This window comes from Crinia signifera, unplaced genomic scaffold (assembly GCF_055691185.1).
Source record: "Crinia signifera unplaced genomic scaffold, ASM5569118v1 HAP2_SCAFFOLD_210, whole genome shotgun sequence".
Lineage (NCBI taxonomy): Eukaryota > Metazoa > Chordata > Amphibia > Anura > Myobatrachidae > Crinia > Crinia signifera.
In genome coordinates, this window is record NW_028142103.1 from 163,705 (window position 1) to 176,821 (window position 13,117).

The following is a 13,117-nucleotide window of genomic DNA, read 5'->3' on the forward strand; positions in this document are numbered from 1 at the left end:
GTTGTGATGGTGCGGAAAGCAGAAAAGAGTGTAAAGAAAAGAGGAGCGAGAAGCAAACCCAAAATGGCCACAGGAGTGTGTGTGGAGTGTAGTAAAACCAAATACTAACATGACTAATGCTAAGTGAGGGGTAGGAGGGGGTGAGACGACTTGGCCCGAGGTAAAAACCTGAAATTCCTGATAAACCTGCACGGAGAACACGAGCCAATAGTGTCACCGTGTATTCAGGAGATAACAGGGAAAATCCCTCGGGACCCTCACCGCTAACGGTGACGAGTGGCAAAATGCTCCCAAGTCGTGTCAGCCCTGTAAAGAAAAGAGAGAGAAGAAAACCCAAAATGGGATAACACCTGTGAGGAGAGAGATAGAAGGAATTACCACGATGTACGGTGGAGAAGATCTTCATGTTCTCGGTGTATTCAGGAGATACGACACAGGACCGGCCACCGAGTGGACTGTCTGCAGCACACAGGACAGCTGGGATTTGAGTCCGCCCACACGTAGATGCAGCTCGGATGAAATCTGTGGCCACAGGGCAGAACTGACACCCGCTCTCCATTTTGGAACTCCATAATACAGATCACGCAGAATTGCGGCTCTTCATCCTCAGCAATAGTGCACGATGGAAATGCGCTGATCTCCAAATCCCAGGGTGCGACATTCTCCCTGGTGAGACGTATCTGCAGGTATTCGAGGTTACGACTGTCGCTGTCTACCTCCATGGCCAGGATATGCTGTCCGTTGACCTCTACAATCATGGCTGGTTGGTTAAGCTCACCGATGAACACCATTTCAGACGACAGGAAGTCTTGCGCGTTGATCTCAACAAAGATGGTCGACTCTGGAATCTGCTCGTGCATCTCCAACATCCTGTCATTGAAATACTCCCTCTCGAGCTCGTCTACGAGGTCTGCGTAATTCTGATGATGTTCAGCTGGAGGATCAGAGGCTCGATGAAGTTCCCTGGGACCAGGGATAAAAATGGGTGAACGGCTTCGGGCTCTGTTCTCCCTTTGAGATGTTTCGTCACTGGTTTCCTGACGAGATCTTCTTTGGCGCTCGGAGCGCAGCCTCTCCACAAAAACGGTCTGCGTAGAATCGTCTGAAAAGATATACCTTTATATTGTAGCTATAATTACTAGATAATTATTAAATAACTATTATTAATAAATAACATGTTCAAAGCAATTGCTGATCAGCAAATTGAGTTACAGCAATCACATTCTGAATATAATACTTTATTGTGTCAACAATACACTACAACAATGCACTGTCAACAAAAAATGACACACAAGTACCTGCACAAACATATCCCATTTCATTGTTTATCATTCAGCATATTAACAGCAGTTGGAAAAAAAACTGTTTAGCATGCGCTTTGTACGTACCGGGATACTGCGGAACCGTTTTTTCGATGGCAGAATATCAACAACCTCATAATTATGATTTGTCAGTGATGAGAGGCAGAATATCAGGGTTATATTTCAAGTGAGTTTTTGTAATACCCCTTTCACACCAGCCTAATTTCCCGGGTAGCGCTGGTTTGTTAGGTTCCCGGGTCAAACTCCTGGGAAAATTTGCCAGGATTTCAACCAAGCAGGGTTGTTCACGGGTTCAACCCAAGGTCCTGGCCGTTTTGAATGGGGTAGGGATTACTAACCCTGGTTACTGGTCCATGGTGCAGATGGTCAGGCTGGGGATCCACACAGGCGGCGGGCGCAGATGACAGGACAGGAGGTGGATGAAGATGATGCAGCTCTCCGGTGCCCTTACTCCCGCCGGAGAGCTGCGTCATCTGCACCTGCTGTCTGACCTGTGTGGATCACCGGCCTGCACCGAGGACCAGCAACCCAGGGTGAGTACTATTCACCGGCCTCCGCCACCATCCCAGCTACCCCTGCCTTCTGACGGCCTCCTCTCTGCCTCCTTCCCACACCAGAAAACGCAGAGACTTTTCTGGTGTGAAAGGGGCCAACCGGGGCATGATCCCTGGGCCGAATTCCTGGGTGGTTCCCTGCATTTTCTGGTGTGAAAGGGGTATTATCGTTTGTTAGAAAGATAACATTACAGAGCAATAATAGCCAGTGCCTACCAGATATAGTATGTGTGGATGGGGGTGGCATGGGTATTATTCGTGCCTCTAACTGGAAATCCTTATTTCTAGAGTTATTTTTGTGAGGTTTTTTTTTTTTTTATATTTGTCTATTTGCTATTTTGGCAACTAGATGAATACCTAGTGTCTAAACTAGAACTTGAAATCGCCAATAATCCACTACATCAGTATATGTATACAGAATTTATATGTACATTTTATTAAAGGTAAGCATTCAAATCAATTTAACATGACAAATGTTATTATTATTTTTGTTTAAGAATAAGATGGTGGGGACCTCAAAAATGTGTGTTTCTTTGGGCCTCTAAGAACCTCTGAAAGAGCCTGATAGTACCAGACCAGAACCCAGTGATTACCATACAGAACCACCATAAGTGTACCATGGAGTCGGCCTGTGTCACATGGGTCAGTGATTAATAATGCACCATGTCCACTTGAACCTGATTTACCAATCCCAACCACTTTGTGGTCAGGATCTGCGATCTGTGATCCCTAAACCCTTATAAGAGGGCTACCCTGACAGTCTATACCAGTGACGGCTAACCTTGACATTCCAGCTGTTGTTGAACTACACATCCCAGCATGCCCTGCATCAGTTTTAGCATAGCCAATTGGTAAAACTAGCAGGGCATGCTGGGATGTGTAGTCCAACAAAGCTGGAGTGTCAAAGTCAGCCCTCACTGGGCTATACCGCTCTAGCAAGAGCCGCAGCCTGACTGTTACCTGGAGCGTGCTGCCTTAACGGATTGTAGTGTTTGTGCTCTATTGTGCGATCTGACCACTATATGAATAATATGTGTAACTAGGTAGCAGAGTATTGCCGGTTATATCTTGCTGAAACGTCTGGCAATGATTACTGATACACAGATGACTTAAACAATATGGGCGGTTCAGGAGGCAATGGCACCTTTTTAAGAGCTCAGCTCAAACATGATTGAACTCGGGCATGACCACTAATGGACAAGAGTAAAGGTGCATACACACTGAAAGATTTGAAGCAAGATGTGGACAATCCCGATCTCAATAGGAACAGCCTATTCAAATCGTTCCTTGCACCAGCCGATCATTAGGATTGGTCTATGATATTCCTAGCATGCAGGAAGATCATAGGCCAATTTTTTGTGAAGTGTTTCAAATCGTTTCGTGTGTACGCACGTTGAACGATTTGAAACCATCTGAAACCATGTTGGATCATTTCCAACATCGTTTCCAACATCGTTTCGTGTGTTTGCACCTTTTAGAATAAGCTATTCATATCTGTAAGTGGATACAATACAGTGGTATAATAAATTAGAATCTCTCCCGGAGCAGTGGTCATGCTAAACGAAATAATAAAGTTTTGAAAAATGATATGGCTGCTGTATCAGCCCGTTACTGGGATGTGGTCATTTGGTCTACAGCATGTTCGACATCATTAGGTCGACATGGGTCTAGGTCGACATAGAAAAAGGGGTACTTGTGTATTATAGCGGCGCCCCCGATGTACATCGTACGATGAACGCATCGCATCGCATGCCATGTACTGGATTTTGACCCCCTATACGATGAAAAATTGTATAAGCACCCTAAAGGGTGCTTTTGAGCACCCTAATGGTGCGTGGCGAGCGGACGCGGATACCTTCACAGGTAAACGCGTCCCTTCGTGGGCTTCACAGGTATCCGCGTCCCCTCGCGGGGCTCGCTGCGCTCGCCACACTATTCTATTCTCAACTCCACGCCGAGGTGGATAGTGGGGGTATGAAAAGGTCGTAGGATGCGTACCGCCGCCCCTCGCGGGCTCGCTGCGCTCGCCACGCTTCGGGTTTACGTTTATAGTGGGGGGGTGGCGTGGGGGTGCATTTAAAATTGTAAGCACCCATTAGGGTGCTTATACAATGTTTAATCGCATCGCATCGTATGGCATTGTATGCCATGTACAATGGCATACAATTTGAAAATTGTATGCCATCGCACACTATTGAAGCAAATCGCGTCGCATCGCATACCATCGTATGCGTTATGGTATGCGATGCGATGGGCGCCGCCAAAATACACAAGTACCGAAAAAGGTTGACATGGTTCTAGGGCGAAAGGTCAGTAGTTGGACAGATGCGGTGCACTTTAAACTGTGTCCATGTCGACTGTGTTGATATTCAGGTAAAAAAAAAACAGTGAAAAACTCCATGTCGACCTTTTGACTGTCGACCTAGACCTTGTCTAACTAATCACCTTTCGACCTAGAATCATGTCGACCTTTTCCCATGTTGACCTAATGGTGTCGACCATCATGCTGTAGACCAAATGATCCCAACCTCCCATTACTATAGCCAAACGGATTACAAAAAAGGGTACTTGTTTCCTAGCACGGCGCCACGATTTTCAATCGTATGGCATCTTATGCATTCTATCGCATCGCATGCCATATAGCCGCATGCGATGCGATTTTAAATTGTATAAGCACCCTAATGGTTGCTTACAATGTTAATTGCACCCCCATGCCACACCCACTATCAACGCCAACCCGAAGCGTGGCGAGCGGCGGCGGTACGCGTCCTCCGACCTTTTCATACCCCCAGTATCCACGTCGGCGTGGAGTTGATTTTATATAGTGTGGCGAGCGCAGCGAGCCACTGAGCCCGAAGCGTATTACTTTACTTGTATTGCGCTCGCCATGCTTTGGGATGGCATTGATAGTGGGGTTGGCATTGATAGTGGGGGTGCTTTTAACATTGTAAGCACCCATTACGGTGCTTATACAATTAATAATCTTATAGGGGGCCATTTAACATTGAAAGCACCCATTAGGGTGCTTATACAATTTAAAATCGTATCCCATGCCATTGTATGCCATATACAATGGTATACGATTTTAAATTGTATAACATCGGGTGCCATCGCGTCGCATCGCATACCATTGTAAGGCTTATGGTATACAATGCAATGGGCGCCGTGCTAGGAAACAAGTACCCAAAAAAGTATAACAGTGTGTAACAAATGAAAACATAAATTAAATATTCCAAACTGACAATGGTTCATATAATATCAAGCAGGAAAAACACCTTTATATGCTTTTAAAATAATGCAAATAACATTCTATATACCGTAATTATCGGTGCTAAACGTGAGATCCCCAAACCGGTGAAGCTGACAAATTACAGATAAATACAGAGGGAATGCCAGATGAAATGTTGAGTGGTGTGATAATGTCCACTGTTATGTCGACCTTGGCTCGTGTCAACCTTCAGTGATGGACCCAATGTATGTTGACCTTAGTGCAATCAGCCCATACCCAGAGTAACATCAGGCATTAGGAAGGAATCAGAGTGAAGGTCAGTGAATATTTCCCCAGGATGCTATTTACATTTTATATACTAATAAAAGTGATATTTTATGATTCAGTAAAAGGATCCTTAGTGCACCTACGAGAAGGCTTGCTAGGTGTTGTAGGTCCCAGCTGAAGCTGTGGGTAGCACCTCCCATAGCAATGAATAAAGACTGAACTATTGCAAAAACCGAGCTTGTAACATGACAGTTAGGGGCTAAAGGTAAAGGTACTCTATCTCTACCAGTCGCTAAAGCTTACCGCATCTCCCTGTCAGCCTGAAAATGCCAGGAGCTTTGGAGGCCTATGTACTAACCTTGGGATAAAGTGTCTAGTTATGAAGTACCGCCAGTCAGCTCCTCACTGCCATGTTACAGAAGGTTTGAAAATGACATTTAGGGACTGATTATTGGTACTTTGGGGTCTATGTACTAAGCCTGGGATAAAGGGTTTGGTTATAAAGTACCAGCCAATCAGCTCCTCGCTGCCATGTTACAGGAGGTGTTTGAAAATGTTAGTTAGGAGCTGGCGTGTTGGTAGATTATCTCTGTCCACATTATCTCTTTCCAAGTCTTAGTACATAGACCTCTTTGGGGCCCATTTATCAAAAGTTTTAGCTCCAGCCAATCCGCTCCTGTCATGTTTTTGAAAAATGGCATTTGGGTGCTGGTTTGCTGCAGCACCATTTATCATAAGCAATAGGTTTTAAGTGTCTAAAATGGATTTAAAGATTGTGCCCTGTATCTCTCTCCAAGATTTCATGAATCTCCCACAAAGTGAGGGTATTACATACAGCTCATGTGCAGCTAACCCCAACTGCCGCCCGCATGCCACACAGGCAGAGAGATATCATGGCATGTAGAAAGGTAAAGTGGGAGAGATAAAGTACCAGCCAAACAACTCCTATTATTATTAATGACAGAAGCTGGTAGTTTGGTACTTTATCTCTCTCCCTGCTGTTATAAATTGCCCCCTTAGATTGGACTAACTGCCCCAATAGCTCACTTACCTTGATCTCCTTGGCGGCTCCATCTCCTCTGGTCCTCCTGGAGCCGCCGTAACTCTCTTCTGCTCATCTCGATCTGAAATATAAGCACAATAACCACAACAAACAATGTCCAGTAAAGCTCAGGTGTTATGGGGCTCTGAATAGCGGGATCCTGTAGAAATCTGCTGGGAGTACAACACTAGCTGTCGCAGCAAACTAGCTCTCTCTTCCAGAAGCAGCTTCTCTCTTCAGTGTCAGGTACACCAACTGACAAATTGCTACAGTTGGGACAGCAACATGGCTGATCCTGCCAACACACTGAGGCCAGGCGGCCATATTTGTTACTGGCATTTATATAATCAGCTATGGAGATCTGTATTCTGGTGAATTAGGTGATGTTTTCCCCTTGGTTGTCCAGTAAGGGAGGCCAGATAACTAATGTTATGTTAAATCAGAGGAGAATAGCTTGGTGACAGCAGACACAGACCGGTTATAGGGCCAGATGCACTAAGCTTTAAAAGTGATAAAATGGAGAGCGATAAACAGCCAGCCAATCAGCTCCCGCCTGACATTTTTCAAACACAGCGTGTGACATGGCAGGTGGGAGCTGATTGGCTGGCTGTTTATCCCTCTCCATTTTATCACTTTTGAAGCTTAGTACATCTGGCCCATAGTCCTTAACCTGTCCGTGAGTGGGTCTGCTCAGTATAGCCGGAAGTACACACGTAGCAGCTTTATATGACTGCTGTGAGGGGCGGAAGGACGGCTACTATACCTATATAATGACACACGTCCATGTAACGCTTGTTTACATTAGTCTAGGGTGGCCAATCCTGGGATCGGCGGGATCCCGGGATTGGTCCCCAAAATGTCTGAGATTTCAATTCCACTCCAATTTCGGGATTGCGCATGGGCAGTCTAATGCCGGGCAGCGTCTGAACAACCGCTCACACGCTGCCCGTCTTTTCCCGACCTGCCGGAACTCTCTCCGCCCACCACCTCAGCAGTGCCGCACATACACGGCGCGATTATTGCACCCGTTATGGGCTGGATCGCATCACATGCGTTTTGCGTGTGATGCAATCAGAAAGCAGTACAATAAGTATGTGCAGCGCATACTTTTTGTACTGTGCGATGCGATGCCTGTGGGAGCGCCATCGCATCGCACTGTGTATGGGCACCTTAACAGACCTGCTAAAAAGGTAATGTTACTGTAGTTCTAAATGCAGTTTTATTGGGGCATACTGTTTACATTTTCTGCACTTGCCGAAGTCGGCTCCCAGCCACCGATGAAATCGCTGGGCAGGGTTGTAAGTTCATCCCGGTCACATGGATACAAGCTGGAATTTGGTGCCCTCTCTTAAAGGAATAAAGTGAAAACAAATATTGTGCGTGTGAATATGTGTCAGCAGTCACAGCAGGCTTGCCTACCCTCCCGCATTCAGCGGGAGGTTCCCGATTTTTGCATGAGCCTCCCGCTGCCCCGCAATCCCCCTCCTTCCTCCCGGTTTTTTTGTAAGCCTCCATTGAATTTGGACTGCGCATGCGCGCGTCCTGAACTGGCCGGGGGTGGGGCCTGTATCGGGAAGTCGCACCGCTGGGTAGTTGTTGGTAGCGCCGGGGGCCGAGCTGCTGGGCACACAGACAGGAAGTCCAGACTGTCTGTCTGTGCACTGGGAGAAGGAGAAATAGCAACCGGGGCTTCCTGAGGCTGGCCCCGCCCCCACACTGAGGCTCCATGTGTGTCAGTCCTGCAGGCTGCAGCTGCTCTAGTCTCACAGCTCCTCGTCTTCTGCCTGTAATGTGATGACTTCCTGCACTGCCTGGAAGGAAGAACACAGCCAAGTGAGTGCTGTGGGAATGGGGGCTGTATATAATGTGTGTATGGGGGGGTCAGGTGTGTGTGTAATATAACGTGTGCTCACTGGTTGTGGGGGGTCTGTGTATAATTTAGTATTGTGTTATGTGCTGTGTGTTTTGAGTGCAATATGGGGGAGGGGAGCTGTGTATAATATACTATGTTGTATATGTGAATGTACTAGGTCCAATATGGGGTGGGGGTGTATAATGTACTGGGTGTTATAATGTACTACGGTGTGTTATATGGGGGGCACACTTGCCTTCCCTCCTGCATTTTGCAGGAGGCTCCTGCTTTTAGCCCAAGCGCAGTGCCAGTATTCCCCAAAGCTGCCCCCTCTTACAATGTGGATTGCGCATGCGCAAGTTTAGAATAAATGGGGATGGGGATTGAAAGGATAGCTGGTAGTCCTGTGGGAAGAACACAGCACATGGCCCCTCCCCAAGCAGTGTGTCAGTCACCATGCTTACAGGCTCACATCCCACTCCTGACACCCCTCCCTCACAGGTACCCCTCTCCTAACTTTCTCCTCACATCCCCCTGACCACCTACCCACTCCACAAATGTATCCCTCTCCTGCTAACTCTCATCACATCCCCCTTTACCCACGGCACTGAGGTTAGAGCCTCTGGTTCGTCTATTTTAGATGTACATTCTTCATTGCTGTCTCCTTTCCCAGGACATGACTCCGGCATGGACGCAACTTGGCAGCAGTTCCTCACAGTCACCTCCATGCTGCCTGGTTAGTGCTCTCTTCTGCCCCATCTCCGACTGGCAGGGGTGGCGATACCCCTTCTATCGCCGTCCGCGCGAACCCCCCTCCCGTCCTCCATCGATCTCCTCCTCCCCCAGCAGGTGTCACAGCAGGGAGCACATCCGGCTGCAGGGGGAGGAGGAGACGCAGAGGGACACTGACAGCCGCCGGGATGTGACGGAGACCCCCGCAGACCACATCACAGGTATCGCGGGGGTCTCCATCACCGCAACCCGATGCCAGCCGCATATGTTAGTACATATGTGTAGCATCGTGGCGGCTGGCAGGCGAGGGGCGGCGATGTATATTAATACATCCCTCCCTGGGCCAAATGTACTAAGCTTGAAAAGTGATAAGATGGAGAGTGATAAACCACCAGCCAATCAGCTCCTACATGCCATGCCACAGTTTGAAAAATGACAGGTAGGAGCTGATTGGCTGGTGGTTTATCACTCTCCATTTTATCACTTTTCAAGGCTTAGTACATCTCACCCTCTATCCCTGACATCCTTTTCTCTCTTCCCCCTCTCTATCCTGGACACCCTCTCTCAGCCCTTTCGGTCTCTTCTCTCACCTCCTACTCTCCTCTCCTTTTCACCCCCTCTCTATCTCCGTCGCCTTCTCACTCTCACCCCCCCCCCCCAATCTCTCTATCCCTGAGACCCTCTCTCTATTCCCTCTCTCTCTCTCAATCCCCCATCTCTCTATCCTTGACACCCTCTCTTTTTCTCCCCCTTCTCTCTCTTAGCCCTCTATCCGTTACACCTTCTCTCACCCACTCTCTATTCCTGACATTCTCTCATCCCCTTTCTTTCTTTCTTTCTTTCTTTCTTCCCTCTCTCACAGCACCTTTCTTTATCCATGACACCTTCTCTCTTATCCCCCTTCTCTATATCCCTGACATCATCTGTCACCCCCTTCTTCTCATGCCCCTCTGACACCCTCTATCACCCCATTTCTCTCTCCCCTCTCTCTCAGCCCCTTTCTCTGTCCGTGACACTCACTCTCTCTTTCACCCCAATTATATCATCTCCAGCAACTCTCAGTCCTGGGAACTCTCTCTCTCACCCTCTCTTTATCCTTGACACTTTCTCACTCTTTCTGCCATTCCCTCACTTTTCCTGACAGCCAAATTATTTATCTCTTATCTTTCACACACTCTGACACTCTCTCATTCTCCTCCTCACGTTTCCTTCATTTACCCCCCCCCCTGACATTCTCTATCTCTCTCTTTCGCGCGCACGCACACACACGCTTTCTCTCTTTCACTTCTCTCTGTTTGTGCCTGATTCCGCCTGTCTCATATTCTAATAGGGTGGGACCTGCAGATGAGATGTCTAGTTTAAACCCCCCCAAGGTGCCCTGTTTAAAAAAAAAAAACAACCACAAGTCTACCAAATGTATAGTATGTCACATATACTCTATATAATGATGTATATGTCAGTATTATGCTCTGCTGTGTAATGTCAGCATGAGCCCTCATGTGTTATGTCAATGAGTAGCCCTGCTATGTGATGTCAGTCATGCTGTGTAATGTAGCTGTGATGTCAGGGAGTAGCCCTTCCGTGTAATGTAGCTGAGAGATCAGTGTGTAGCCAGTACTGCGCTTTGTACTTTCGTTTTTATGTGCCGCTGCAGGACACACCACTTGGTCACAGTAGACACACCCATATATGGAGATAGACACACCCCTTGGGTAGATTGTGACACGCCCCCTCAAGTGTGCTCTGCACAATGCTTTTCAGTGCAATCTATAATCTCCCTGAAACTAATTTTCAAAAGTAGGCAAGTATGTGGTAAGTGCACATGTGCAGAACACCCCCTGAGCATTGAGCAACCTGTGGGTGAGGACTGGAGCTCAGTCTGTATGTTGGTCATGTATGTGACTCCCACAGGGCTGCTGCATGGTGCTACTGGGGATATCTATGTGTATGGGCATACCAGTGTATCCTCAGCAGCGCTACTCTATGGCTCAGGTTGTAATATCTCAGCCCCAGTGCTGTCTGCATTATTATACACTGTATATTATCTATCTGCTTTCCCAAAGTGTGACACAGGTGTATATAGACCAGATTATAATCTATGGGAAGCCTCTGTGTGTATACTATATGTTCTCTCTCTCTGCTGCAGTAGCTATGCGCGCTTTGCTATGTTCTATGATAATAAACACATGTGAGTGTAATGGTAAATATGTGCCCGGCATGCCAATGTGGTGAGATACAGGTGCGCCAAACCGTACAGGCTAGCAAACTGCACGTAGCCATTAGTGCAGATGTAGGATAACTGGGCATACTGTATATAGGCTGGGATCACTGCTGCGTTCAGGTGACACCAAGTACATGTCACCCGCCGGGATTGCTTGCTGGATGGTTATACAGGGATTATTGTCACATTAGTTATACTGTAGTCTAAAGTGTATACTGTATTATCTACTATCCTAATGGGGCATACACACAGGGGGCGGGATGTACTAAAGGGAAAATGTGATAAAACGGGGGTTTTACCGCATTTTCCTATGTACCATTACCCGTCCGCCCCATCTCCGCCTGGCAGGGTATCGCCACCTCTGGGTGGCGATACCCTATAGATGCCTATGGGCTTCTATCGCCGCCCGCCGTCCTTGTGACCCCCCCTCCCATCCTCCATCGATCTACTCCTCCCCCAGCAGGTGTCACAGCCGGGAGGACATCCGGCTGTAGGGAGGAGGAGGAGAGGCAGGGGGACACTGACAGCCGCCAGGATGTGACGGAGACCCCCGCACACCACATTACAGGTATCGCGGGGGTCTCCGTCACCGCACCCCGATGCTAGCCGCATATGTTAGTACATATGCGGTAGCATCGCGGCGGCTGGCGATGTACATTAATACATCCCGCCCAGGGGGATATGAGGCTTATTTCTAAGTGATCTGACTAGATCGCTTAGAAATGAGAAAAGGATCACTCCACGTGTATACCCTCTGGTGATGACGATTGCGCGGTCCCGCGCGTCGCTGTTGCCTGACTAGATTTACACATTTGCATCCAGTTATAAATCTAGTCATCGCCAGTGTTCTCACACCAGAGAACACTGGCCGTGACAGATTGTTCAGCACACAATGCTGAGACATCTGTGCTTAACTGCAAACTTAGCACAAAGGCTCACTTGCACTGTGTTTGCACAGCTTTAGGGATGGACGTCTTTGCAATTGATGACAATAGTGCAACTGCCCATTGATTGTGGCATACTATGCAATGGATGACCATCAATGTTTTTACCTATTGATGGTGATCCATTTTCTTTGACTGATTGGATTGTGGGCCAATCAAAACATGTAGGCGGTGCTTCATGAGTGTTGGAGCAGAGCTATGCTGGTGGTAAGGGTTGCTGGTCTTACTGTACTGCATATTAAAATAATAATAATAAAAAATATATATATAATTTATGTAAGGTGCTAAACAACATATAATGGTGATTCAATTGTTTTGTGCACCCGTAGCTCTTGCCTAATGTAGTGGGAGCTAATGAATTGTTCGCAGCACTTGTCCTGGTCTTGTCGGCTGCATTTTTGCGCCCTAAATAAACTAGATGCAGCTTATTGCCCTACTGTGCGTGAAGGGTGCGAGGAGAAATCCAGGTGAGGTGCAGCCTGGGAGTCGGGTCACCAAACAATTGACTTTGATTTTAAAGCTCGTTTGTCACTGAGCTTATGTTGCAGGCATGTCCAAAATGTGGCCCTTCAGCTGTTTTGAAACTACACATCCCAGCATGCTATGCCATAGTTTTAGTATTCCCTAATAGCAAAGCTGTGGCAAGGCATGATGGGACTTGCAGTTTCACAACAGCTGGCGGGCCATAGTTTGGACATGATTGGTGTATTGGGTTCGTTAGCTGTTCACTAGCCTTTTGCACAAACCACTTTGGCACATATGGAGATGTAATCTCTTTATTAGTCTTTTTATTAGTCTTGCACTCTACTATTACATATAATGCATGCCTTGACACCGTTTCACCGTTCGTGACACCCAAAATGTCGTTAAAATATTTGTTCCAACCAGATTGTTGCTCGGAAAATGTCCAAACTTTTTATTTCTTTACATTTTTGAAATACACAAAATGTTAAA

General features: G+C 47.2%; 2 long non-coding RNA genes across 3 annotated transcripts in view; both read left to right on the forward strand.

Moving 5' to 3' along the window:
• The window catches only part of LOC146053816 (uncharacterized), a 70,363-nt gene that overhangs the window by 37,455 nt on the left and 19,791 nt on the right, over window positions 1-13,117 (forward strand). The gene's annotated exons all lie outside the window — the stretch shown is intronic.
• LOC146053817 (uncharacterized) overlaps window positions 1-13,117 on the forward strand; it is a 39,062-nt gene that overhangs the window by 23,485 nt on the left and 2,460 nt on the right. The gene's annotated exons all lie outside the window — the stretch shown is intronic.